Source organism: Gymnoscopelus microlampas, assembly GCF_963454915.1.
Source record: "Gymnoscopelus microlampas genome assembly, chromosome: 6".
Classification (NCBI taxonomy): domain Eukaryota; kingdom Metazoa; phylum Chordata; class Actinopteri; order Myctophiformes; family Myctophidae; genus Gymnoscopelus; species Gymnoscopelus microlampas.
In genome coordinates, this window is record NC_139943.1 from 58312088 (window position 1) to 58339408 (window position 27321).

Genomic DNA, 27321 nt, shown 5'->3' on the forward strand with positions numbered 1-27321 from the left:
AGGGGAGCCACCAGCTTGGCTTGCTACCCCCCCCCCCCCCACACGTGTGTGAGTGCGTGCATCTGTGTGTGTGTGTGTGTGTGTGTGTGTGTGTGTGTGTGTGTGTGTGTGTGTGTGTGTGTGTGTGTGTGTACAGAGACGCAGTGGGGGGGGGGGATTAGACATACTCAGTTCCATTGGGGGGGGGGGTATCCCCCCCACTTCTGGGACGAAGAAAAAAGAAAAGAAAACGAGCAGAAGAACAGCAACACTGCCGTTACTTCCGCAGCGGCAATGTGTACCAAACATAACTAATCTACAAGCTCACATCGCGTTGCAGTGTTATGGGTTGTGAGCTTGCAGCTGGAGGAAGGGGTGGAGCCGAGCCCTGGAGTCTGTCAAAGATAAACAACCCGGTCCCTTGAACTTTTTGTTTAACCTATGCGTGGGCTTTTAATCTCTGCAGATTAGGATGTTGTGCTTATTAACGCTTACAAGAAGATTCCCCATCTGTAGTCATGGAGTACTTTGTTGGAACTTGTGGTCTGATGGATGGAATTTGGAAATAACTCCATGAACCTGCTACAAGAGTGGAGAATATAACGTCAAGAGTACAGAAACGACTGGTCAAATTTACTCCACTACAAGTAAAAGTAGCTCAGTCAAAATGTTACTCAAGTAAGAGTAAAAAAGTAATTGCTTTTAAATATACTTAAGTATTCAAAAGTACATACTTTTAAAAATACTTAAAGTACAACTAAAAGTAAAAGTCCTTTGAAGTCCTTGACTACCTCAAGCACTGTCCCGTCGGCAGTGGCAATGATTTCCTCTGTGTTAAATACCGATACGAGCACCCACAGGAAATGTGACGGTCGCATGACTATTTTGTGATGCTTTGTAACGTGCACAGGATGCGTGATGTACCCACTCTGATACTGTGTGTTATTGTGAACAGATTTCTGTCATTCAAACTCTCTCCCTGTAATCTGCAAAGTCCTTATGCCAGTTATGATTTCATCGTCAGCCAATAATCAAATGGTTTGACTTGAAATGTAGTAAAAAAAACTAAAGGTCCTTTTGCACACTGGGACAGGTGCGTAGGAGCAGGCAGCCAGTGCATGAGACAGGAAAGAATGGTGATCGTGCACACTGTCTTCACTTACAGCAAAAAAGTATTTTATTGCCAACTGACATTCATCAGGTATTTCTGATTAAGGGGTTAAAACTTGGTTGATGTGTGTGTGACTTGTTGTTGAGTGTCAGAGAGGAAGGTGTTGTTTGCAAGGCATGTGGTTAGGTAATTTCTCAGTGCTAGACATGTGCTAGACATACAGCCTTCTTTGTGACCACATCCTCTACTCTCATGAGAGCAGAGGATGTTTCATTATGTACCCACACGCACAACCGTTAACTTCACCCTGTCAAAACAAGATGACACAGAGACAAGTCCACTTGCTTGGTCTCCACACAACCTCTGATTTCCTATACTAACACATTCTGGTCAAAATTCATGTCAGATCCTGTGGCTAGGTGAGACATGACCTTTGACACAGTCTAAATGTCTCAATAGAAGAGCAGGGAGACAAAATAGAACGGCCCCAATGTATAAGTTAAGTTGTATTAACATCTCTACCATACAGATTGGACAAAATTACATTTTATTCATTCAGAAAGCCTGCAGAAACACTTATACAAACTAAAATAGAAATGACTGAGAAACCAGAACTAAATACTTCATGGAGTACATTTTTTACCCGAACCGAATTAACCGAAATAACCGAATTTAAGTAACACAAACCGAAAATGCCTGCGTGTCTGTGTGTGTGTGTGTGTGTGTGTGTGTGTGTGTGTGTGTAACGCGTGTGGAAACACACACAGAGGGAGAGAGAGAGACAGAGACGGGGAGAGAGAGGGGAGATCGACAGGGAGAGAGAGAAAGACAGGGACAGAGAGGGTGAGAGAGGGAGACTAGGTACAGATCAGCTCCAACGCTGTTGTCCAATTCTCTCCCAACTTGCTACAAAACAACTGATGAGGCATTATTTCATTACACAAACTAATCATCATGTCACGGACAAAGCGAACACCAACATCATGCGCTTGCATCACACTACAGCCAGAGAATAACGCCGTCATTATGTCAACATACACGTGCGTGCGCTTGCATGCGCAGATCCGTACACACACACACACACACACGCGCGTGCGCGCTGCGTTGCTTGCGATGTGCGTGAAATGAAGCCAACACAGTTACTGACGGGCTGCACCATGTACAGTAAAATTGATTCACATAACTACAATGCTGCGCTCATCCTCAGTGCAGATCTCCGCCAATCTCCGCCTGGGCGGGTTGTCTACCCAGGGACCGCAAACTTTGCCAGGCAGTCATAGCCACTTGGAATGGGGAAAAAAACGTAGCTTTTCAAAGAATGTTAACTAATCTTCTTCACAAAGAATCTGAAAATGTCAAGGACAGTTGATCAAACCTAAATGTTCTATTATCAATATGTTACACCTTTTATTCTTCTACATTCATTTGTTCTTTTACATTCTTATTAAAATCAGAGTTACTCATATAATGTATAATAATAATAATAATACAATACACTAATCCTATATTAAAATTGGCTTAAGGGAGGACAGGTGTTTGTGTGTGTGTGTGTGTGTGTGTGTGTGTGTGTGTGTGTGTGTGTGTGTGTGTGTGTGTGTGTGTGTGTGTGTGGAAGGAATGCGTGTGCAAACGCAAACAGAGACACACACAGGGAGAGAGGGAGACACAGTGGGAGAGAGAGAGACAGGGAGACAGAGGAGGACAGAGACATAGGGGAAGGGCCCGAGAGAGGGAGAGAGGGTGGATCTGGCTGATCTGCGCTGCGACGTGGGCGATAAGTCACGTTAGATGTGAGGCCGGGCCAAACTTCTAGTTTTACCAAATGGATCCGTGGGACACTATGCCTTGAGAGACTAGACAATTTTGAATGGACTTTCCTGAGCTGATGTTTTTTTAGTCTGTGAACCGTGAGTCCAGTCGTTTTTTTATGAAGTCGCCCTGGAGGTATGGTTGGTAAAAGCGGACTGCAGTTGAATTTTCCTAGTGCAAGAGAAGTAATTATGTCTACGTTTTTCGCTTCTGCCTGGATGACGTTTAATGCATGTTCACATTATGCCATGTTGTTTTCTGTCTCAAGAGTTCTTTAAAGGAGACACACCATGAATTTGAAAAAAACATTTGATATTTAATATCATATGGTGTATGTCCCTCAAACCATTTTCAAAAGGTTTGAGCCTAAATCAACACTCAGATATACTCATCCCAAGTCAATTCTCTCAGGCTGATAAAGCACTTTCAGCTGCAATACCAAAATGTCCTGTTGGGCAGAGGGGTGCTACTGAGCAATTCTGTCTGTCAAAATACATGGGCAGAATGGTTCGTGATGTAAGCAAACATGCCATTCTGAGATGGCCTGTTCAGACACGCCCATTCTGAAAATCTCTGAAATGAGAATGAATGACTGAATGTTAAAAAAAATATTTTTTGGGGTACAAGAGACACTGGGGAGCCCAAAAAATACCCTTTTTTTTGTTTTTAAAGGGAAATTCATGGTGTGTCTCCTTTAAATGATTCAAACGGGGGAATGTCAAGGTGATCTGAAATATGTAATGTTATTCATTTAAGAGAACTATATTATATATATTCTTTTTTTTTCTTAAAATGTTTTACCCACGATTTTTGTAACCCATTTTTTCACCCAGTGTCAATTATGTAAGTAATCATGGGCACTACACTCCCTCTGCCAGCCTAGGGAGAGCCTAGAGCCGAGCTCATGCCTCCTTCAGTGCTGCTTCAGACCTAGGAAGCTGCTTCTTATCACCTGACAGGGGGGAGTTTCCCTGGTTAGACGTAGCGTGTGGAAGGAACACGTTATTCCAACCAGTTCCTTTCCCCTCCATCAGGCGCCCCGGCTGACCAGGGGGAGGCAGTATAGTGACCAGAATTACAGCATGTTTTTGTGAGGATACGTACCCTAGGGAACATGGGGAGAACATGCAAATTCCACACCGAGAGGCACTTTGCCAACCCCACCTGGGATATGGGCACTGATGGCACGGAGGAGAGATCGCCCCCAGTGCCCACAGCGTCCCCGGCGGGAATCGAACCCAGGACCTTCTAGCTGAGAGGCGACAGCGCTACCGACTGCGCCACCGTGCCCCCTTATTATATATATTCTGAGAATAATTTCTTTTTGTATACATTTACATCATACTGAGGTGACAGCTGCTTCCCGCAGTAGCAAACAATGTGTATTGGGACTCACCTTGATCCCCTGTTCTCACCGTCTTCTCGTGTCATGTGTTAATGAAGAAAGTGTTAAATCTGGGTTAACCAAAGGGTTTATGACTATGCAAAGTACCCATTGACGTTAATTCAATACCTTCACTAGTTTGGGCTCACCCCACCCTGAGGGCGTGTGTTGTGGAAGGCCTACTTAAGGGAGGGTCAGCCATGACCCAAGCTGAGTCAGACAAGGTTTCCGTTTTGGCTCCTTTTACTCAAGTAAAGTCTTTCATACCTTGAAATCCGAATTGTTGTCTCTGCCATTATGTATCTATGTTTTTGAGCACCCACTACAGATTCCTCTTTGACAGTATGATCCCACACATCCTTGCAGACGCTCGGCCACTAGGCAACCTCCAGAACTCTCAACAACGTCTTCAGCCTGCCGAGGTGACCCCCAAGGCATTGTCATGGGTACCTAAGGAAGGTACCTAAGGAACCAGCAACTGGGGTAGTACCAGCTGCCATCATTCTCCTTGGGAAAAACAGAGATCTAGATTTATCAAAATGTTTAGAAAATAGCCGATCTACAAGCTCTCAGAGAGAGGACGTGAGAGGACGCTGGCGCTGCTTGTTCGCCGCTTCTCCGTCTGTGACTAGACTAAGTTTAGTGTGAATTTCATTTTAGTATAGTCTTTTTAGCTTTTTTAGCCTTGTACCTTGCCCTTTAAACCCCTGTCCAGTCTTTCTTTTTTCCCACGGTTGCACAAAAGTGAGAAACATCTGACCTACCTGTGTCCGCTACCCGGTGCTATTGCTACCTCCAGCTGTCAACAACCTGGGCTCAGACTACCTCTGGATCCGTCCTCCTACTGCTCCAGTTCGACCTGTTTCCCACACTGATGTTGTGTGGCGATCCGCTCATCCGAACCACCGGAAAATACACTCCTCCACGGCCACTGTGAGGTATTCCCAGAGAGCCTCCCCGCTGTCTTGGTGCGGTTATCCCCCGTAGCTGGGACCGTTGCCTTCTCGGTGAGCCTACCGTCTTTGAGAGGTATCCCCCCGGACAGTTCTCCCACTGTCCGCGGTGCAGTGAGCCTTCGTGCAGGGACTGCTACCTACTCTTAGCTGCTGCCTTTGCCCCAGAGCTAGCTGGCGTAGTTGGCCAGCCCGCCTTCACTCGCTGCTAGCCTGGGGTGGCAAACGGACTGGCAAAATCCACAGCGCCCTGCTGTTCGGCATGCTTGGGACTGTCCTCCTCTGCCTGCTAGCATTCCGGCCACGGGTGCACTGCCTGTTACTGCCCGCCGAAGACGCTGGGCACTCGGATAGCCTTGCTGTGCTACCCCCGACCATAGCGGAGCTACCAGTTAGCTTCAGGCTCGTGGTTAGCAGAGCTGGGGCGTTGCTAACTCCCACCCTTGACAACATGCAGATCTGCTACTCCTCCTCTGAACTCCACCAACTTCATATTCCTATCACTCCTGGTCATATTTCCACTCCCATAATCCAAAAATACGGACTTCTCCGCTGGCCCCGCTATATTCACCACAGCTGCCGGCGAAAGTTTGTTGTCCATTCCAAAAACTCCATTCCCGCACTGTGGTCCACCCGGCGCCCAGCTGTGACGTCACAATGTCATCAAAACAAACAGCACGTGCACCCGGACTCTTTGAGAGCCTTAGCCAAGGTCTCTCATTCCACCATATATTCCTCTCATCTCAGCTGTGCACTTTTTAACACCCGCTCACTTAACCTTAAGGAACTCATCATCAGTGAATTAATTAAAGACAATAACCTGGACTTAATTTTTCTTACCGAAACCTGGCAAAAACCCCTGGACTATCTCTCACTAAACAAAGCAACTCCCCCTGGTTACTCATACATGGACAAACCTCGCCTGGAAGGGAAAATTGGCGGTGGAATTGCCGTCATCCACCGATATAAGATCAAAACAGCTTCAATTCCCATCCAGGCCCCCACCTCATTTGAATCCCTCTGCCTTAAACTATCCGGTCCCAAACCCCTGGTTATTGCTCTCATTTATCGTCCCCCCAAACCCAACCCCGCCTTTCTCTCTGACCTGTCTGAATTTCTCACCCAGCTCTGTGCCATATATCCCCATCCGTACTTCTGCTTGGCGACTTTAATATTCACATGGACTACATCAACCGCACAACAACATCCGACCGATCTGGAATTGATTTCAAAACTACAAAGCATGACTGCATGGCTCTGCCTGCAGTCACACCTGTGTGTGATTGCCGCACATAGAAATCACAGGAAATCACAAACAGAAAATATAGCTGCAAGCAGCGATAATACGGGGCCAGGTAATGAAGAGAGAAAAAAGAAAGAAGCAATGATGCATGAAGTAATATGCACAATAAGCCATTGAAACATAGAATACTGAACTTGAGAGAAAGAAGACCATGCAATTAACATGAGGATTTTAAACCCTCACTAACCCTAACCTCAGTAAAACAACGCCTAAGCCTATCCTCAAGACACACTATGTGTTATCCGAATAATGCCAAATCATGATCACCTCAATACATTGTCGTGGACAGGGATCGAACCAGCAACCTACGGACTCCAAGACTGCCTTTCTTCTCATTGAGCTAGATACATGGCCTCCCTAATAGTGTCTGTTGATATTTATAAGTATATCCGTTCATTTTGAACCAGGCCTCTGTGTCCCGCACTACTCTAGATCACTGGTTCACAAACCATTTACCAATAAAGGCATTTTTGTGTCTCAACGAAAACTAGTGAAAGTAGCCGATCTACAAGTTCACAAAACGTTGCTATCTGAAAAGTTGTGAGGTTGTAGATCGGCTATTTTCAAAATGAAGTATATCATACATTAAAAGAGAGACAAAACTATAAGTAATATGCACAATAAGCCATAGAAGACTGAGCTTAAGGTCATGTTTTTTGCAATGCCACCTCTCACCGAGAGAGAGAGAGGGGCAATAGATTGAAGAAAGATGGAAGCAGATTGGACATCTCAACCTATTGCCATTAACAGCAATCGAACCCTCAACCTTTGGATTGACAGGCTGCAGCACTACCTATAGTGCTATAGCTTTGTCCAGGCTGAGGTTGTCTGTTGAAGATAAAAGTGAACCAGTGAAAGCAGCCGATCTACAAGCTCAGAAACACGTTGCTATCTGAAAGGTTTTGAGATTGTAGATCGTCTATTTTCAGAATGAAGTATGTCATACATTGCAAAAACATACCCTCTCAAATAAGCATTTCATGTTATCTTTATCAATTGCACATGTGTTCATTGATACAGTCTTGTTGATACAGTCTTGTTGTTTGCAATGCACTTTAAATGAAGTCTGCACCAAATGAGGCTTGAACCGGCAACCTTGAGATTGTGAGACATTCACTTAAGCGCGAAGCCATTGGACCAATAGACCTGATCTTGTGAAAACAGAGGTCAGACAGATCATACCATTTCACGCAACTAGCTGAAAAATCCTGGGTTTAAGTGTTTTTCAAACGGCTCAAAAGTGCGGACAATCTAAGGGCGGAGCTTACTGGTAAAAGTGATACATGTGTTCCTCATGAGTCAAGGCTAGGGATGGAGCTCGAAAACCGGGTCCATTATATACCCGGGCATGAATTTATCGAGACCCGGTTTTCGATAAGCTTTAGGCTTGTCGAGCCTGTTATCGAGTGTAGCGACCCATGACGTCATGTCTAAACTATCAAAACAAGAGGCGATCAAGAAATAAATCTAATCACCCACGCTGGCACAAACATGTTGGTCTAAAAGTGTATTGATAGCTGCAAGTTGTGCCAAACAGCGCTGTCCGTCCCTCAGTCTATCGTTGCCGAAAATGGCAGATCTACAAGCTCACAACGTGGTGCGAACAGACGCAGTGTGAGCTTGGAGATCGGCCATGTTTGGTGCGTGACACCGTCGTACGATGAAGTATACATTGCGCTTTTAAAGTGACAGTACACACATTAACCGTTTCTTCAATATTATTTTCCAAAAGTAAAAAGGTCACTTGCCTTCTATCTGTTAGAAAAGTACTGTATTTGAATGCCCTAGTAAAATGTAGTGCACGTGATATATTTTGGTTAAAACAAAGAAAAAAGAATAGAAAAAATAACTATGCATTTTTTGTTTATAAAAAGTTGAAGAGACATGGAGATTTTATAGTAATTATTACAGTACTATTCATAATATAAAGCCATTTAACACTTATTGCACATTATATGAATGGTTGTTTTAATGATAGGCAAAAATATTTTTTACTTTTGTCATCTTCATTTAATTTTAGATAGTGGTCAGCCACAAACTCACTGTCACAACTGGCCAATAAAAAAAGATACCGGTTCTGTTCAGAATTTTTCGCCTCACGTCTTTTTTCTTAACAATAGAAAAAGATCGATAGTGGGCTCGATAAAAGCTCGGTTCGATAAGCAGGTTCGATAAGGTGCTCATTATCAATAAAAATGAACGAGCTCCATCCCTAGTCAAGGCACATGTGTAAGCAGGTTTAATGGCTGTCGGCCAAACCAGGCATGACTTTTGCCTGTTTAAAGTTTGCATTTTCAAAAAAATGCTATAGCGCCCCCCTTTGACCAATTGGAGTAAGATTGGTTTCAGTGATATTTGGAATGACCCTGTACATTACTGTAAATTTTCAAATAAATGTGAGTCTGCATGTATGTGTTAGGGGCAGATGAATAATTGTCATAAAACTGCAATATTCATTGGCTCATTAAAGCTTCATTTTTTCACTTAGAAAAAATCCGCTTGCACCGTTTGGTTGGCATAGGTCCAAAGTTCATGTGTAAAAAGTTTTGTGCAGATTGCTCAAAAATCCCAGGAGGAGATAGTTTTAACTGCTTTTCATGTAATTCAAAATGGTGGGAGATCTAAAGGTCAGAGGTCAAAAGTCAGAGTGTGAAAGTTGTTCATCATGAGGAGACGCATGTGTGTATTGAAGTTGTATGGCTGTAGGTCAAACAGGGCATGAGTTGTACCTGTTCAAAGCAAGGGGCAAGTCTTAGATATTTACGATGAGGCCGAAAAAATGGCCAGAGTGGCGCTGTTTTACCCTGCGCCGACCTGCGGTGTCAGAAAGAATTTATTTTAACGCAAGTGAATGGGTTTTTTGACAAACTTTAGACTAGATTTTCTTACTGTAATAAAAATTGTCATAAATTCTACATGCTTCCAGTCGCTAGTTTAAAGTCTCCTTTCAATCATCAGGATATGCGTTTTGCTAAATTATGGTCCTATTTATTTTAAAATTGACGATAAAGTAGGCTATTCTCTAGGAGGGGCGGGATGATTTGATTGACAAGCTACACAACCAATAGCATTCATTTCCGCCCCCGGTCTTGATTGACAAGCTACCCAAACAATAATGGTCTGGTCTCATTCTGCAGGATATGACGCGATATGACGCAATATTGAAAGATGGCGGACCTACAGTCTTGGAACAATCGGCTTCATTTTCGGTCTGTAGAAAGCAGCGGAGTGGCTTTGCCCATCTCATTTATACAGTCTATGGTTCAAAGTTGGCATTTTCAACTGGGTGCTATAGTGCCACCTTTTGACGAAAGATTGTGAGATTTATTTCTTGAAAGTTTTTCATGACCATCTATCATATGGCCAAGTTTCGTCAAAAGCGTATGCACGGTTCAGCCAGAACTGCGAAAAGTGGCAGAAGAAATGGAATAATGCCAATATCAAAACGGAGCCATGCTGGAAGCCTGGCCCCGTAATAAAGTTGAGAGAATGAAGTAAACTAAAGTCTAAAGCTGGTTGAACACCAGACTCCAAACATAAAAATAAATAAATCAACAGTTCTGTGGTGAACAGCAAATTATTTTATTTAAGTAATTAATTAATTAATTAATGTATTTTATTATTTCTCTCACATTAATCAACATATCACCACTAGACATCAATGTAAACTAGAAAAAGTGCTCCTCGGAGCACAGATCTCCGCCAGGTCAGGTAGGTTATCGTGGCCTCCTGGTGGCGCTGTAATAGGCCAATGTGAAAAGGGTGCCATTTCTTCTTAGGCCTTGCACGGCAATCGACACTGCATTCATGATTTGAGGCATTTTGTTCAAAAAATGTGTTTTGCTAAATTAGACCTGCTGGTGGCGCTATAACAGGCCAATGTTAAAAGGGTTGCATTTGCTCCTCAACATAGTGTGAATGTGTGTGCTATGTTTGACCGCAATCGGACGCTGCGTTCATGATTTGAGGCATTTTGTTCAAAACAAGGCACTACTGCAAACTTTAGATGTCAATCTTAGCTAATCAGGATGGAATATGAAAAATCAAACACATCCGTCTTGATCACATGACTATAGAGATCATCTGATCATCTGTCAAGTGCAGTGTATTTGCAGCGCTGGAGGAGAGGCTCTGGCGGCTAGAGGAAACCATGGCTAGTGGTGCTCACTTTAGCCTAGCTTCTGCTCCCGTGCAACAGGGAACAGGGGGACATTACCAGCCACGGTCACCGACCGTGACTGATCATAGTCCCCACACGCACCCTACGACCCAAGACGGCTGGGTGACTGCTCCTGGTCGTAAGCGTAGAAATAAACAAAAGCACTCGGGACACCAACCACTTCACGTTTCAAACAGATTTTCCCCACTCGCTGCTACACCCGTTGAGTTTAGCAGTGAGACGTCAGCCCCACTCTGTGACACGCCCCCTCCGCATGTCACTGAGAATACAACTCTGGTTATTGGTAGTTCTATAATGAGAAACGTGAAGTTAGTGACACCAGGGACCATAGTCAAATGCATCCCCGGGGCCAGAGCGGGCGACATCGAATCAGATTTTAAAATGCTGGCTAAAATTAAACATAAACGTTATGATACAATTGTAATCCACTGCGGTGGCAATGACACACGACGTAAGAGATCAGAGATCACAAAGATAAATATTGAGTCTGTGTGCACATACGCAAAGACAATGTCGGACTCCGTAGTTTTCTCTGGTCCCCTGCCAAATATGATTGGTGATGAGATGTACAGCCGTATGTCTTCATTCAACCGCTGGTTATCAAGGTGGTGTCCAGATAATAACATGGGCTTTATAAATCATTGGCAAACTTTCGAGGGGAAAACTGGTCTGATGGGGAGAGACTGCATACATCCAACTTGGGATGGTGCGGCGCTCATCTCTAGAAATATAGACGAGTTTATCAATAAACTATGACCACCCAGAGTTGGGACCAGGAAGCACCCTACAAATCAGAACAATTGAAACTACTCGACCCCCTTGGCATGTGAAACCAAGGGTTCGAGGAGCTGTGCATAAAAACCTGGCACAAATCAAAATTAATGCAGTAGTGCCACAAAACAAAATTATTAATGTTCAGGACTCCTGAACATTAGATCTCTACGCTATAAAGGTGTATTGGTAAATGAAATCATATCAGACAACCATCTTGATCTACTTTGTCTTACCGAAACATGGCTGGGTGAGCAAGAATACGTCTGTCTAAATACAGCCACCCCACCAAGTCACACAAATGCTCATATTCCCCGAGACACCGGCCAGATTGGAGGTGGAGTTGCAGCCATATTCAACTCAAGCCTAATAATCAGCCCCAGACCCAGGCTGACTTACAAAACGTTTGAAAGTTTGGTTCTCACTCTTTCGCACCCAAGCTGGAAATCACTACAGCCTCTATTATTTGTTATAGTGTATCGCCCTCCTGGGGCCTACACTGAATTTCTATCTGAATTCTCAGAGTTTCTATCACGCCTAGTCCTAGACTCTGATAGAATCATTTTGGCTGCCGACATGAATATCCACGTGGATGTAGTAACCGATAGCCTCAGTAAAGCGTTTATTACATTAATTGAGTCAATCGGTTTCTCTCAGTGTGTAGATAAACCTACTCACAAGTTCAACCATACCCTCGACCTTGTTTTGGTCTATGGTATTGAAATTGAACATCTCATAGTCTTCCCATTTAATGAGAACCTCTCCGACCACTATTTAATAACTTTTGATTTTACATTAATTGATTACTCACCATTGGACAAAAATGTATTTGGTAGAAATCTATCTGATAGTGCTGTGGGCAAATTTAAGGAAGCAATACCATCAGCCATCAACTCAGTATATTCCAATAACACAATTGAAGATCTCTATACTTATAGCCCCTCTCAGGTCGATCACCTTGTTGATAATGTCACAGGCTCCCTTCAGACAACGCTTGACTCTGTTGCTCCTTAAATTTAAGAAAGAGGGTAATAAAGCAACAGAGGCTAGCCCCATGGTATAACTCTGGAACTAAAAATCTCAAGTGAACGTCACGTAAGCTTGAAAGGATATGGCGTTCAACCACACAGAAAGAATCCTGTATAGCCTGGCAGAACAGCCTTAAAATATATAGGAAGGCTCTCTGCAATGCCAGAGCCACCTATTATTCTTCTCTAATAGAGGAAAACAAAAACAACCATAGGTTCCTTTTTGACACTCTAGCCAAATTGACAAAAAGTCATGACTCTACTGATCCGCGTATTCCTATATCCCTTAACAGCAATGATTTCATGATTTTTTTCAATGGTAAAATCAATACTATCAGAGATAGTATTGATAACCTACTACTCTCAGCCCCTACCGGACCGCCCTCCGACGTAATATTCTCAGAAGTGGCTGTACGACACAGTGTATATTTGGACAGTTTCTCCCCGGTCGAGCTCTCCGAATTCACTTTAATGATCACATCTTCCAAACCAACGACCTGTCTCTTGGATCCAGTTCCAACTAGATTGCTTAAAGAGGTCCTGACCCCGGTTGGTGCATCCCTACTCGATATGATCAATATGTCTCTGGTGACGGGCTACGTACCACAGTCCTTTAAGGTAGCTGTCATCAAACCCCTCCTCAAGAAGCCTACTCTCGACTCAGGCATTTTGGCTAACTATAGACCTATATCGAACCTCCCATTTCTCTCTAAAATCCTTGAGAAAGCAGTCGCCAAGCAGTTATGTGACTTTTTCCATAACAACAAGCTATTTGAAGCTTTTCAGTCAGGATTCAGAGCACACCATAGCACTGAGACGGCATTGGTGAAGGTCACAAATGACCTCCTGATTGCATCCGATAATAACCTTCTCTCTGTACTGGTTCTGTTGGACCTCAGTGCTGAATTTGATACTATTGATCACCATATTTTGTTGCAGAGACTTGAGCATCTGGTTGGCATTAAGGGTGCTGCATTGAACTGGTTTGAGTCCTATCTGTCTGACAGATTTCAATTTGTAAACGTTAACGATACACCTTCACTACGCGAAAAGGTTAAATACGGAGTCCCACAAGGCTCTGTACTTGGACCAATACTATTTACTCTATATATGCTTCCTTTAGGTGAGATAATTAGGAAACAACCGGGGACCCGCTCCCCGGAGTTTCTTTTATTTCCCACGTCGCAGGTCCATGGACTGTCACTACGGACCCCCAGCTGCGGCTCAAGACTGTGACTGCGGACCGGGCCTCTCCATGGAGCACGACTGTGGATTTCTACTACACTGCACTATACCACTATACTATATATACTGTATATTATCTTAACATTCTTATATTATACCATTATATACTACATACACATTATTGCTGTACTATATTATACTATCATATATATCTTACACTATTATATGTGCTACTATTGTTACTGTTGCTACCTGCACTGTATCTCATTCTGTCTCTCCTCTGTCTCTGTATCTCTTTCTGTCTCTCTCTCTCTCTCTCTCTCTCTCTCTCTCTCTCTCTCTCTCTCTCTCTCTCTCTCTCTCTCTCTCTCTCTCTCTCTCTCCTCTTTCCCCCGACACGGTCGAGGCAGAAGGCCGCCGCCCTAGAACCTAGGGTCTGCCTGACGTTTCTTCCAGTTAAGAGGGAGTTTTTCGTTGCCACTGTCGCAAAAATTGCTTGTTCAGGGTGGGATTGTCGGGTCTCTTCTCAAAAAAATGTTTTACATATGTCGGCCTCCTGGTGGCGCTATAAAAGGCTCTAAGGTTCTAAGGAGTGTGCTTACAAAGTTTTACACAGATCGGTGCAGTTATAGGTATAGCCTGTTATAGCGCCACCATGAGGCTGATTTGAAAATGTTCAAGTGGCAATTCGTCCTCGGCATAGTGGAAATATGCGTGCAAAATTCCAAGGAAATTGCATGCTGTGTTCCTGATTTGAGGCATTGTGTTCAAAACAGAGCACTCCTGCAAACTTTGGAAGCCATTTTTAGCCAATCAGGATGGAATATGAAAATACTGTGTACCGATTTGCAGGATTTTTGGACAAAATCTGTAGGAGTACTGTAAAAAAAATGTTTTGCACAAATCGGCCTCCTGGTGGCGCTATAAAAGGCCCATGTGAAAAATGTGGGGCAGAGGTTCTGCTGTGGCATCCAGGGAGTGTGTGTGTGCAGTTTCACAGCGACTGGGCCAACGGTGGCGGAGATTAGCTGGTAACAGACAGAAGGACGGACGGACGGACGGACGGACACATGGACGGACGGAAAGGGGGTAACACATACTCTCTCGCCATGCCTTTCTTCTAGTTCTTCCTCTGCCGAATGGGAATGTGAGTGCAAAATTTCACGGAAATTGCATGCTGTGTTCATGATTTGAGGCTTTTTGTTCAAAACGGAGCACTCCTGCAAACTTTGGAAGACATTTTTAGCCAATCAGGATGGAATATGAGAAATCTGAAAGACACATTTCGTTTAATGACTATAGAGATACTGTGTACCGATTTTTGGACAAAATCTGTAGGAGTACTGTCAAAAAATATGTTTTGCACAAATCGGCCTCCTGGTGGCGCTATAAAAGGCCCATGAGAAGAATTTGGGGCAAAGGTTCTGAATTGGCATCCAGGGAGTGTGTGTGCACAGTTTCGCTGCGATCAAGACAACGGTGGCAGAGATTAGCTGGTCACAGACGGACGGACGGACGGACGGACGGACGGACGGGGTGGAAAACATACTCTCTCGCCATGCCTTTCGGCCTGGCGGAGACAATAAAGTTGAGAGAATGAAGTAAAGAATACCTAAACTAAAGTCTAAAGATGGTTCAACACCAGACTCCAAACATAAAAATAAACTAGAAAAAGTGCTCCTCGGAGCACAGGTCTCCGCCTATAGTCCAGGGGCCAAGCCATATTTTGGTACCACCTAAGGTGACCGTAATTTTTTTGTATTTTTGTCTTCCTACATGTCTCTAGTTTATATTTTGGTATGATAACCCTTCCAATCTTGTAGCTTAATGGCAGTTATCACTACTTACCGGCTAATGTATCCGGTAGTACACCGGAAATACACCCGGGCATCAAATTATTGTGAAAAAAAACTACATATATCCATGTATTCAAGGCTTCATGGGGTGTGCAATTGATAGAAAATAAATCATTTTTTGGGTGAACTCCTCCTTTAAGTTTCCCAGGGGGACTCTGTACCCATTCAGCTATGACCACCCTAGACCGAAGGAGTGTCAACTTTTACAAGCTTATGGAAAGCAGTCTTTTTGCAAACACCAAAAATCTGAGAAGTTATCAATTGCACACCCCATGAAGCCTTGAATACATGGATGCATTTTGTTTTTTGTCGCAATAATTTGATGCCCGGGTGTAGGAGACACAAAGATTCTACTTTGTATCTCCTACCGGATACATTAGCCAGTAGGTAGTGATAACTGCCATTAAGCTACAAGATTGGAAGGGTTATCATACCTAAATATAAACTAGACACATGGAGGAAGACAAAAATACAAAAACTTTACGGTCACCTTAGGTGGTACCAATTTGTGAAAATATCAGTGTTGGCCCCTGGACTACTAGTCATGTAGGCTATTGTGGCCTCCTGGTGGCGCTATAATGGGCCAACGTGAAAAGGTGCCATTTCTTCTTAGGCCTTGCACGACAATCGGACACTGACTGCATTCATGATTTGAGGCACTTTGTTCAAAACATTTGTTTCGCTAAATTAGACCTGCTGGTGGCGCTATAACAAGCCAATGTTAAAAGGGTGGCATTTGTTCCTCAACATAGTGTGAATGTGCGTGCAAAGTTTGACCGCAATCGGACGGTGCGTTCATGATTTGCGGAATTTTGTTCAAAACAAGCCAATAATGCAAACTTTAGATGTCAATCTTAGGCAATCAGTATGGAATATGAAAAATCAAACACATCAGTCGTGATCACATGTCTATAGAGATCATGTGTACCGATGTGTGTGAAATTTGGATACAATTGGAAGGAGTAGTATAAAATAATGTGTTTTACATAAGTCGGCATCCTGGTGGCGCTATAAAAGGCAGATGTGAAAAATGCAGGGCAACGGTTTTTCCTTGACCTCTAGGGAGTGTGCATACAAAGTTTTACACAGATCGGTACAGTTATGGGTAAAAACACAAATCGGCCTGTTATAGCGCCAACATGAGGCTGATTTGAAAAAAATTAAATTATATTTCTTCCTCTGCCTAATGGGAATGTGCGTGCAAAATTTTACGGAAATTGCATCCTGTGTTCATGATTTGAGGCATTTTGTTCAAAACGGAGCACTCCTGCAAACTTTGGAAGACATTTTTAGCCAATCAGGATGGAATATGAGAAATCTGAAAGACCCGTTTCGTTTAATGACTATAGAGATACTGTGTACCGATTTGCGTGCTTTTTGGACAAAATCTGTAGTAGTACTGTCAAAAAATATGTTTTGCACAAATCGGCCTCCTGGTGGCGCTATAAAAGGCCCATGAGAAAAATTTGGGGCAGAGGTTCTGAATTGGCATCCAGGGAGTGTGTGTGCACAGTTTCACTGCGATCAAGCCAACGGTGCCGGAGATTAGCTGGTCACAGACGGACGGACACACGGACGGACGGACGGGGTGGAAAACATACTCTCTCGCCATGCCTTTCGGCCTGGCGGAGACAATAAATCAATAGTTCTGTGGAGGTACTTCTGAAGTGAACAGCAAATTATTTTATTTAATTAATGAATGTATTTTATTATTTCTCTCACATTAATCAACATATCACCACTAGACATCAATGTGAATTTGCTGAAATTAGCATGTTATCCATATTTCATGTTCAGGAGTAGCGTTAGTAGTGGATATAAAACATTTTATTACTGAAAGCTGGTGGGTGGATATGGAGGGTCTTTAAGGTAGCAGCTGCTTGGTATGTAATGGGGTGGAAATAGGGGTGTGGTGGGTCATATGGTGGTGCAAGGAGGGGTGTAGGGGGCTGTGTGGGGGGTATGGGAATGGGTGTGACGGGTGGGTATAGGGGGGCTTTCAGGTAGGAAGGGGACGGGAAAATGGGGGTGTGGAGAATGTCGGGGATATGGGGGTGGTGGTATGGGGGGGCGATGAGGGTGGGTTGGGTGGGGGGTTATGGGGTGGGTATGGGGCTTGGGCTTCAACTCAACCGGGTCCGTTTGGGTTAGATTGTAATTTCAGACCTGTTGAAAACTCTAAAGCAGTTGTTCTCAAACATTTTCATGTCAAGGACCCCCAAATTGACATGCATTTAGCTGCAGACCCCCACCTGAAAATATTTTCTGCTAGGGAAAGGTTTTCAAGATTTATCAAAATGTTTGGAAAATAGCTGATCTACAAGCTCAAAATGGCCAGTAATGGGACGCGTTGTGAGATGTGAGTAGATCGGCTATTTTCAAACAAAGTATACAATAGGGTTAAAGTGATTAAACTGTTCCTCGTTTGCTGTGGACCCCCTGGAACTCCCTCAAGGACCCCTGGGGGTCCCCAGACCACACCTTTGAGAACCTTTTTGCTCTAAAGATATGATAAAAATATTATTGTAATATAAATATTATATTATACAACTGTAGAATTTAAGAAACTTCAAGAATTAAATATTTTTGCACATGTCACACTTAAGAAATCAAAGGCCACCTTAAGAGTGCTCTTCAGTGTGTGTAGATTCTGTTCTTACCTGAGAACAGATCACAGCTAAGAAGACATTGGAGTATACCAAAATCTTCTTAAAAACTTCTTAAGTGGGACTAAGAATGACAATTTGGTACGATTGCGAGCCGTTCCGACTCTTGTTTTTCTTCCAGAACCGGACCCTAATTGACCCCTTGAAATTTGTTCCGAGATCCGATTAGTTCAGAGATTCCGAGACAGAACCGACCCAGACACCCCTTAAAAAAAGCGCATATGAAACTACAAAAATACATAAATAAATGTACGACAATAATAGCAGACCTATTGACCACTGACCATTTTATGATCCAAGCTTTGCTTTCACCTCGTCAGAGGAATCCATGATTGCACGCCGGTGTTTTCAAATCATCCTGGCAGCTGGCTTGCCTTGCAGTATGGTGATGCGCATGCATTGTGTAGCTCAACTTTTTTTTTGTGCTGCATTAATCTGATAAAACATCACACAAGAGTTAACAGCACTTCATGGCGTTTCTCTCCTGATTAGTGCAGTCGCGCACACACACAGTAGACAAACTACGGGTCTTCACACACACACAGTAGACATACTACAGGTCTGCACACGCACGCACGCACGCACGCACGCACACACACACACACACACACACAGTAGACTACTACAGGTCTTCTCGGAGTTCAGAGGTAATAGAGCAGATTCATACCCGCCCTCTGAGTGATTATGATAAAACGGATCCGACCCGTACGGGTCTCGGGTCCTGTCAGGTATTTTTTAGAATCGGGGGACCCGTGAAGAGCTCTAATAAATGCACACAGAATAACACATTAGAGAGCTGATATGACCCCCAGGGGTCCTTGAGGAGGGCCAGGGGGTCCCCAGCAAAATGAGGAACGGTCTAACCACATTAACGCTATTTAATACTTTGGCTATTTGAAAATCGCCGATCTACAAGCTCACAGCGTGTCATACCCATCTTGAGCTTGTAGATCGGCTATTTTCGAAACATTTTGATAAATCTGGAATATCTTTTCAAAAATGTGGAATAATTTTGACATTTTTTAAAATATATTGAGTACAAATCTTCTCCTATGGGGTCTCTGGCAGAAACTATTTTCAGATGGGGGTCTGTAGCAACATACATGTCAATGTGGGGGTCCTTGATATGAAAATGTTTCAGAACCACTGCTTTAGAGTTTTCAACAGAGCTGAACATTACAATCCAACCAGAACAGCCTGGGCCCCATAGACCCCACCCACCATACCTCCCTCTCACCGTGACCGCTAGGCAGTCCTCGGAGTCACTGCAAGGCGGCCACCCATTTCGTTTTTCAAACACTTTTTTTGTTTAGTTTTAATGTCTGAAAATATGTAGGAATCCAACATACTTTTAGCAAATATAAATTGTAAGTAAGACTATCCAACTATACCCCCAACCCTGTGAGACCGTGTTGGTGTGAAGGACAGTAGCAATTTAGGCAACATAAGTTAAACCAGTCTAGCAAAAGTGTACATACTTCATTTCATTTAGACACTTCAGCTCAGAAATAACCAGACCATTAATTATCCATTTACTATTTATTAACCATTTAACATATATGCAATGATATTGCATTCAAGTTTGGCGGTGTGACTCTGCTATTGTGATATTAAAGATTCCCTGTGCAAAAATGTCACAGATCTTCAATCACAAAACCCCCAGAGCATAGCATACAGTTTTACATAAACATTGAACCTTCAATGCCTAATTAAACTACCATGTATCATAGTACAATCCATAGAACCACAGTACAAACACAGAATCATAATACAATCCATAGAACCACAGTACAATACACAGAATCATAGTATAATCCAGAGAACCACAGTACAACACAGAATCAACCTTTAACAATATGAACTAAATGCCACAGGGAGGAGGTCGGGGAGGTGGAGGGCATTTGAAAACCTACAGCTGTACAACCTGCAATGACAGCTAAGCATGTAGAATGAACAGAGAGCAGAAGCTGCTTAAATGGCCCGCCAGTGTTGCACTGTGGGTATAAGGGCGTGAGTGAGTTGGCTTGAAGCGAATGAGAATGACAAGAGGTTGAACGTACTGACTTAAAGGAGTACAGCTGTATAAGCGAATGGGGAGGGGTCCGGGGAGTGTGAATGAAGAATATAAACATTCTGCCTTCCGTGTCTACATGAACTATCGTTACACTGAATATAATTACAAATATGAATGATAATGATTCATAGATAAGCCCTAATAAAAAGCCTGTTAACAGAACCTACAGTAGCAAGTTAACACTTTTGAGTGTTACTTGAATAGTCTAAATGTAAACCACACTTCACACCCACATATGTCTGAGAAACGTTTACATTTCCTTCTTCTGCTGCGTGTTTTTAAAAGTGTTGCATAGCGATAGCGAGTGCTGACAACTTAATTTGCTATTTTCGTGCTTTTCATACTTGGAGACGGCCATGCTCAACTAAAATGTTTTCAGCGTATTCAAACAAAGCGACCTAACCTACATTGTATTGAATGAGAGCAGGGTGGAGACAACTGTGGTTCAGCAAGACCGATATTTAAATAAGAGATGGGCAATTTCTCCTGTGAAAGCAACAGGTTACATGTTAAACTGCATGCCACACAGGTTATTAAAGGTTAAACTGCATGCTACACAGGTTACAGGTTAACAACTTTGATGATGGAGAGGGCCACTATATTTCCACACTCACTCCAGAGGGCCACATTGCATATGCTGTCGGGCCTTTCTATGTCACACAAAAGTAGTAAAAATAGCAGATCTATGAGCTCAAAACACAGTGCGACACGTTTTGAGCTTGTAGATCAGCTATTTTTGCTATTTTTGAATTGGAATTCAGATTTTTTTGTGCTATTTTTTTATTGGAATCCTGAAAAGTAACATATTTATTTCATTTCAAATGCATTTAGTTATACTTATGTTAACTTTATGAACTTAAATACAAATACATTGGACATAAAAAAAGACAATAGAATTGTAATACTAGTCATTAAGCTACTAATATAGACTGACGTAATTAAAGCGGGTCATGTTTGCGTGTTTGGAATTGTAACAGCTGAAATCAATAATATGTCAGTATTCCGATATTAACCTGCTGGCCACATTAAGTGAAGGTGGGGGCCGCATGTGGCCCCCGGGCCGCCAGTTGCCCATGTATGGACTAGGGAGTCACTCGTAACGTTGCCAAAGACATTAGTGCTGAATTGTCAGATGTCATGAAAGCTGTGAAGAACCAGTGAAGACACCCTGCTCTACTTCACCATTCTGAGGTTCACACAGAACAGTGTTCTCACGCATGTTGAAGTTATGTGTATAGTTAGGATTTTTTACTTTTCTCCGAAACTGCACAGAGCTGGCTGACAATTTCAATGACGATGTCTGGGTTCAGTGGGTTGTGAGCTGAACAGAATTGTAAAGTTATATGCAAGGCCACAATGCACAATGACAGAATGGAAAGCATTCTAAAAAATAAGAATATACAGTATGGGGTCCCTGCTTCATCTCTCTATCAGCAAAGGGGTCCTTGACCTGAAAAACGTTGAAGACCCCTGATCTACATAAAAGCGAAAATACGTCATCCAGGCGCAAAAACATATCCATATATCCACCATTTGAGTTCTTGTTTCAACTGAAAACAAAACAAAAGAAAACACGGCAATGGCGGCAGCAGGAGAAGAACAAGCTGAGTCTGATCAGCAGCTGAATCAGCCTGACAAACCTCAAAGAACACCCCATGGCCTTATCTGAAGTCCATGTTATGAAAACACACACACACACACACACACACACACACACACACACACACACACACACACACACACACACACACACACACACACACACACACACACACACACAGACATAAAATAACTTTTTCAAATACTTACTGTTTTTACTGAAGACAAAGTACATCGCTTACAAAGTTCTATAAATTCATTGTGAAAACATTACAGCAATGCATTGAGATATATATAAAATGTACTCGTACTTTTACTTGTACTTAAGTATTTTTAAAAGCATGTACTTTTGAATACTTAAGTATATTTAAAAGCAATTACTTTTGTACTTTTACTCAAGTAAAATTTTGACTGAGCTACTTTTACTTGTAGTGGAGTAGATTTGACAATTATTATCTGTACTTTTACTCAAGTACTGGGGTTGAGTACTTCGTCCACCACTGTGTACTAGGTCCACTCCTTTTTTTCCCCCCTCTACACCAAAAATAGTGTCTCTACAAGCTCACAGTATGTGTAAATGAGCTTGTAGATCGGCTGTGAACGGTGTCATATAGTTTATGATACAGTAACATTCTTACCTGGTAAGATGAGCTCATCAAGTCAGAGGTTGTTGTGTGTAGTTGTGTGTAGTTGTGTCAGTTGTTCAAAGTCTTGTTGTTGTCAAAGTAAAGTTAGTCTATGGCTTCTTGGGGGTGCAGTATGTTAGTCCGACAGCGCATTCCTCCGACAGCGCAGCGCTCCGACGTTTCCAATACTAAACCCGAACCAAACCCGCACCCTAACCCTAACCGCACGCGGATGCCACATAGTCGGAGAAAAGGTCTGTCGGATTAACGCATGCCTCCCCTTCTGGGTTCCACAGGAAGCCTCACTTCCTGTTAGAACTGATGATGAAGAGAGTGGGAGGGGCAGACACAACTCTCACTCACACACACACACACACACACACACACACACACACACACACACACACACACACACACACACACACACACACACACACAAGGGAGAGAGAGAGAGAGAGAGAGAGAGAGAGAGAGAGAGAGAGAGAGAGTGTCATGACATCAGGAACTCTAACTCAGGAATGTAAATACATGTCATGCATTTTAACCATTTGTTGACGGCACTCCGCAGGGCTATGTACTAGTTATGTTACTTTACACCACATCTCAGACAAACAGGTTGTGTGTAAAGTAACAAGACCAGGAGACCCGGTTGTGCCAGACCTAAGCCGGTGTTGTGTGAAGTCGTGTGAAGTCTAATTCTGAAATCTTTGTGTCTTACGTTATACACCAACCGTATTTATACTTGTGACATAATAGTGATGTCACGACTAGTCTGTGCCTATTTATTCATGCATAAGAGACTTAACCACAACCAGACGTACCATGTATGGACAAATTAGTGACAAAGGCTCGTGTAGGCCATACCTTTCAGGTCTGGCAATAATCATCCATTTTTGGCATTAGGCAACAAAAGAAGATCTACAAGCTCACAACGTGTGTGAGCTTGTAGATCTGCTATTTTTGGCAAAGATATTTGGTCTAGATTGAAAAAGAACACACCAAGTACAGAGAAACTCAGGCCCGTTTTATTACAGAAGTGGTTAAACTGAAGTGATAAATTAAAAAAGAAAAGTTTTCTGCAGAATACCCTGGACTTGTGTCACGACATCCGAGGGTGACACGGCACCCACTGTGAGGAACCCTGGGCTACAGCACATTGTACGGCACCCACTGTGAGGAACCCTGGGCTACAGCACCCACTGTGAGGAACCCTGGGCTACAGCACCCACTGTGAGGAACCCTGGGCTACAGCACATTGTACGGCACCCACTGTGAGGAACCCTGGGCTACAGCACCCACTGTGAGGAACCCTGGGCTACAGCACCCACTGTGAGGAAACCTGGGCTACAGCACATTGTACGGCACCCACTGTGAGGAACCCTGGGCTACAGCACCCACTGTGAGGAACCCTGGGCTACAGCACCCACTGCGAGGAACCCTGGGCTACAGCACCCACTGCGAGGAACCCTGGGCTACAGCACCCACTGCGAGGAACCCTGGGCTACAATATCCACTGTGAGGAACCCTGGGCTACAGCACCCACTGTGAGGAACCCTGGGCTACAGCACCCACTGTGAGGAACCCTGGGCTACAGCACAGTGTACGTCAAACAGTAACCACTTGAACCCTAGCCTCCCTATTGTTCTGGCCATGTCATAATAGGACATAGCAGTGGCGGCCAAAATAGCCATTTTGTGGTGCCAGAGATAGAAAACCCATTTGTTTTCCCATAGAGATGTCTGAAATTATTTATATAAATTATTTTAAGCCTGAAACCAAAGCCATCCAGGACCCTGGTGAATCATCACCATAAAACATTTGATTCTTTGTCAAAACATATTTGAATATTTAATTATATATTATACTATATTTAAATACCCTTTTTAGCGGTTTTCTCATATGTTCACTTACTAATGGCTAATAAAGGATTTTTTAATAGTATATGGTATTGGGAAGTTATTCTAGAGTTGCACACACATTATACAGCCTGCATAAGGTAACGCCCTTATTTATTGAACACAACATGGGGGGAACATGCTTGAACTGGGCAAATGATGAGGGTCCCATATGGTCTACATATGGGCTAACTGGGCATGGGTTGGAACTGGGAAATCCCATGTAGTTCCCATATGGTCTACATATGGGCTAACTGGGCAGTGTGCATGGCAAGTTATGCCAGCTGCCATACCTTGGCTCCAGGGTGATTTTCTTTTGTACTAAAATGTACTATAACAATAAATTCATGAATGTCCATCTGCCTTGGTTATTCTGTTATTAAATTACTGTAAAATAACTACAAATGCAAATTAGAACAAACTTATCACTTTCACAAGGTATTATATCCTCCACAACACTTGTATCCTCCCTATCTTGACAAAATGGTATATTCCCCGGCGTATATATATACAGACATGGATCATTCCACACATCAGATGGTAAGATGTATTAGGCTATTGTGGCGTTCATGTTATCAATATATAGTAGCCTACAGTATTATAAATTAATACCGCGGACACTGGAGGCGCATCTGTAAGGCATGATAGTCTATTTTCATAATTACGTGAAATTTTGTCTGAGTCGGCCGACACTGGCAAACAGGCTGAGGGACCTAATAATTCAGCTCTAAATGCAACTGATAGCCTAGAAAATAAATAAAAAGCGGAGGAATCTGCATCATGCCTATATTATAGGCTACAAGCAATACATCGTTTGACATTTTCTTTTTTATACAGTATATATGTGTAGACAAAAATGGGCACATACGTATTTTATTTGAGGTTTGGCACTGTTGTAATTGATTTTGCATGAAGAATAAAGCATTCTAACGACATACGCACAGCTTTGATCCCTGGTAAGTCAGCCTCTGAGCTGACTTGAGAACGGTCGGACTTTCCGCTAAATTAACCGACAAAAAAAACATGACTAATAGTGTAGGAATCGTCGTAAATGCCGGTACGATCAAAATATGAGCGTAAATTGCTTACTGAATCCGGCCCATTTGTTACAATGCAGCCTTTATGAGTGTTTGGTGGCCTTTGATATTAATGCTGTCACGTGACCTTGCCATACTTTTGCTGAATCGACGCCACTGAGACAGACAGACAGACAGACAGACAGATAGACAGACAGACAGACAGTGTCACTCGTATGAGGAAGTAAAGAGAGAGAAACAGAAATGTTGCAAAACAAGTTACAATGAATTATGTGTTGAAGACGTGTGTAAATGAATTGTGTTGCAACAACTATAAAACTTGTCATTGTAAAACCATACCTAATATGAACTAAATAAAAACTATAAAACATGTCAGTGTAAAACCATACCTAATATGAATTAATGAACAACTACGATAACAAATTGGCTAAAAAGTTGTTAAAGAAAAAAACTCAAACTAGTCCAAACCCATCCCCATAAGAGAGAGAGAGAGAGAGAGAGAGAGAGAGAGAGACATGTCATGACCTCAGGAACTCTAACTCAGGAATGTAAATACATGTCATGCATTTTAACCATTTGTTGACGGCACTCCGCAGGGCTATGTACTAGTTATGTTACTTTACACCACATCTCAGACAGACAGGTTGTGTGTAAAGTAATAATCATGCATTTTTGGCATTAGGCAACAAAAGAAGATCTACAAGCTCACAACGTGCAGCGCCCCGAACCCCTGTAGTATTTATACATTGGTTATTCGCAAATAACTGATCTATACGCTCACAATGCATGTCGTTGTGAGCTTGAAGATCAGCTATTTGTTTTTCCTTTTTTTTATCTTGACTAATCAGAACAATGTAGTTAAAGTTCTCTCATAGGGTTTATGTCCCACATGTGCATCATCTTACTTCACTTTGTGGTTTTGGCTCCTATCGTCACTCATTCTGACACTTATTTACTCATCTTATAATGCCATTTACAGTAAATGTTCTAAACAGATAAAAACACATCAACAACTCTTTTATACATTTACAAACTCTACATAATATTTCTGTCAACAACAGAGTGTTTATTTATAGACCAATATACCGGTTCTTATCAGTGTGACGTTGTCTATTAAGGCGTCTATAGGGAGGGTAGATCTTTACTCTATGCTGTGTTTCCTGTGAATAGTTTTCTGCAAGCGCACACACACACACACACACACACACACACACACACACACACACACACACACACACACACACACACACACACACACACACACACACACACACACACACACACACACACACACACACACACAAACCAATGTTGTTTCTTCAGTGGTTGAGGTGCTACAGTATAGTAGCCCTACAGTGGTTCTCAGGCCTTGACCCCCAACAACAATAATCATATTTGAACTGGGGGAAAAGAGGGAAACTGCAATGTTTCCCTCTTTCTTATATTATTCAACAACTTGGCCAATGTTTGATTAGTTTTTATAGTATAGTTTTATTTATTTATTTTGGTGCAGAAATTGTATTTTCCTCTTCAAAGTCCTTAAATTGTCACTTCACTGTCATGTGGGGACCCCTAAAATCCTGTTGGGACCCCCCTGGGGATCCCGACCCACAGTTTGAGAACCACTGATATAGTACATAGAACCACTGTTCTATGTACTATACTGCTGTTCAGCTCCTGTACTCTTCTTTACAGGTTCTCTACTGGTTCTAAAGTTCTAATGGTTCTATAGCACCATGTGACAAAGGTGCTGTAGTGTCCCTCAGGGGTCTATACTTGGTCCTGTCCTTTTTCCACTCTACACCACTCTACTCTACACAACTTCTCTGACGATAGCCGATCTCCAAGCTCACAACATGTTGCAA

At 42.8% G+C, this 27321-nt stretch overlaps 1 protein-coding gene across 1 annotated transcript in view; it reads right to left on the reverse strand.

Moving 5' to 3' along the window:
- LOC311047081 (NACHT, LRR and PYD domains-containing protein 3-like) overlaps window positions 1-22633 on the reverse strand; it is a gene marked incomplete at its 3' end in the record, with an annotated part of 109565 nt that extends 86932 nt beyond the window's left edge. Inside the window, exon 1 of the mRNA XM_084059666.1 lies at window positions 22537-22633. The remainder of the gene's footprint in view (window positions 1-22536) is intronic.
- Window positions 22634-27321: the final 4688 nt, after the last annotated feature.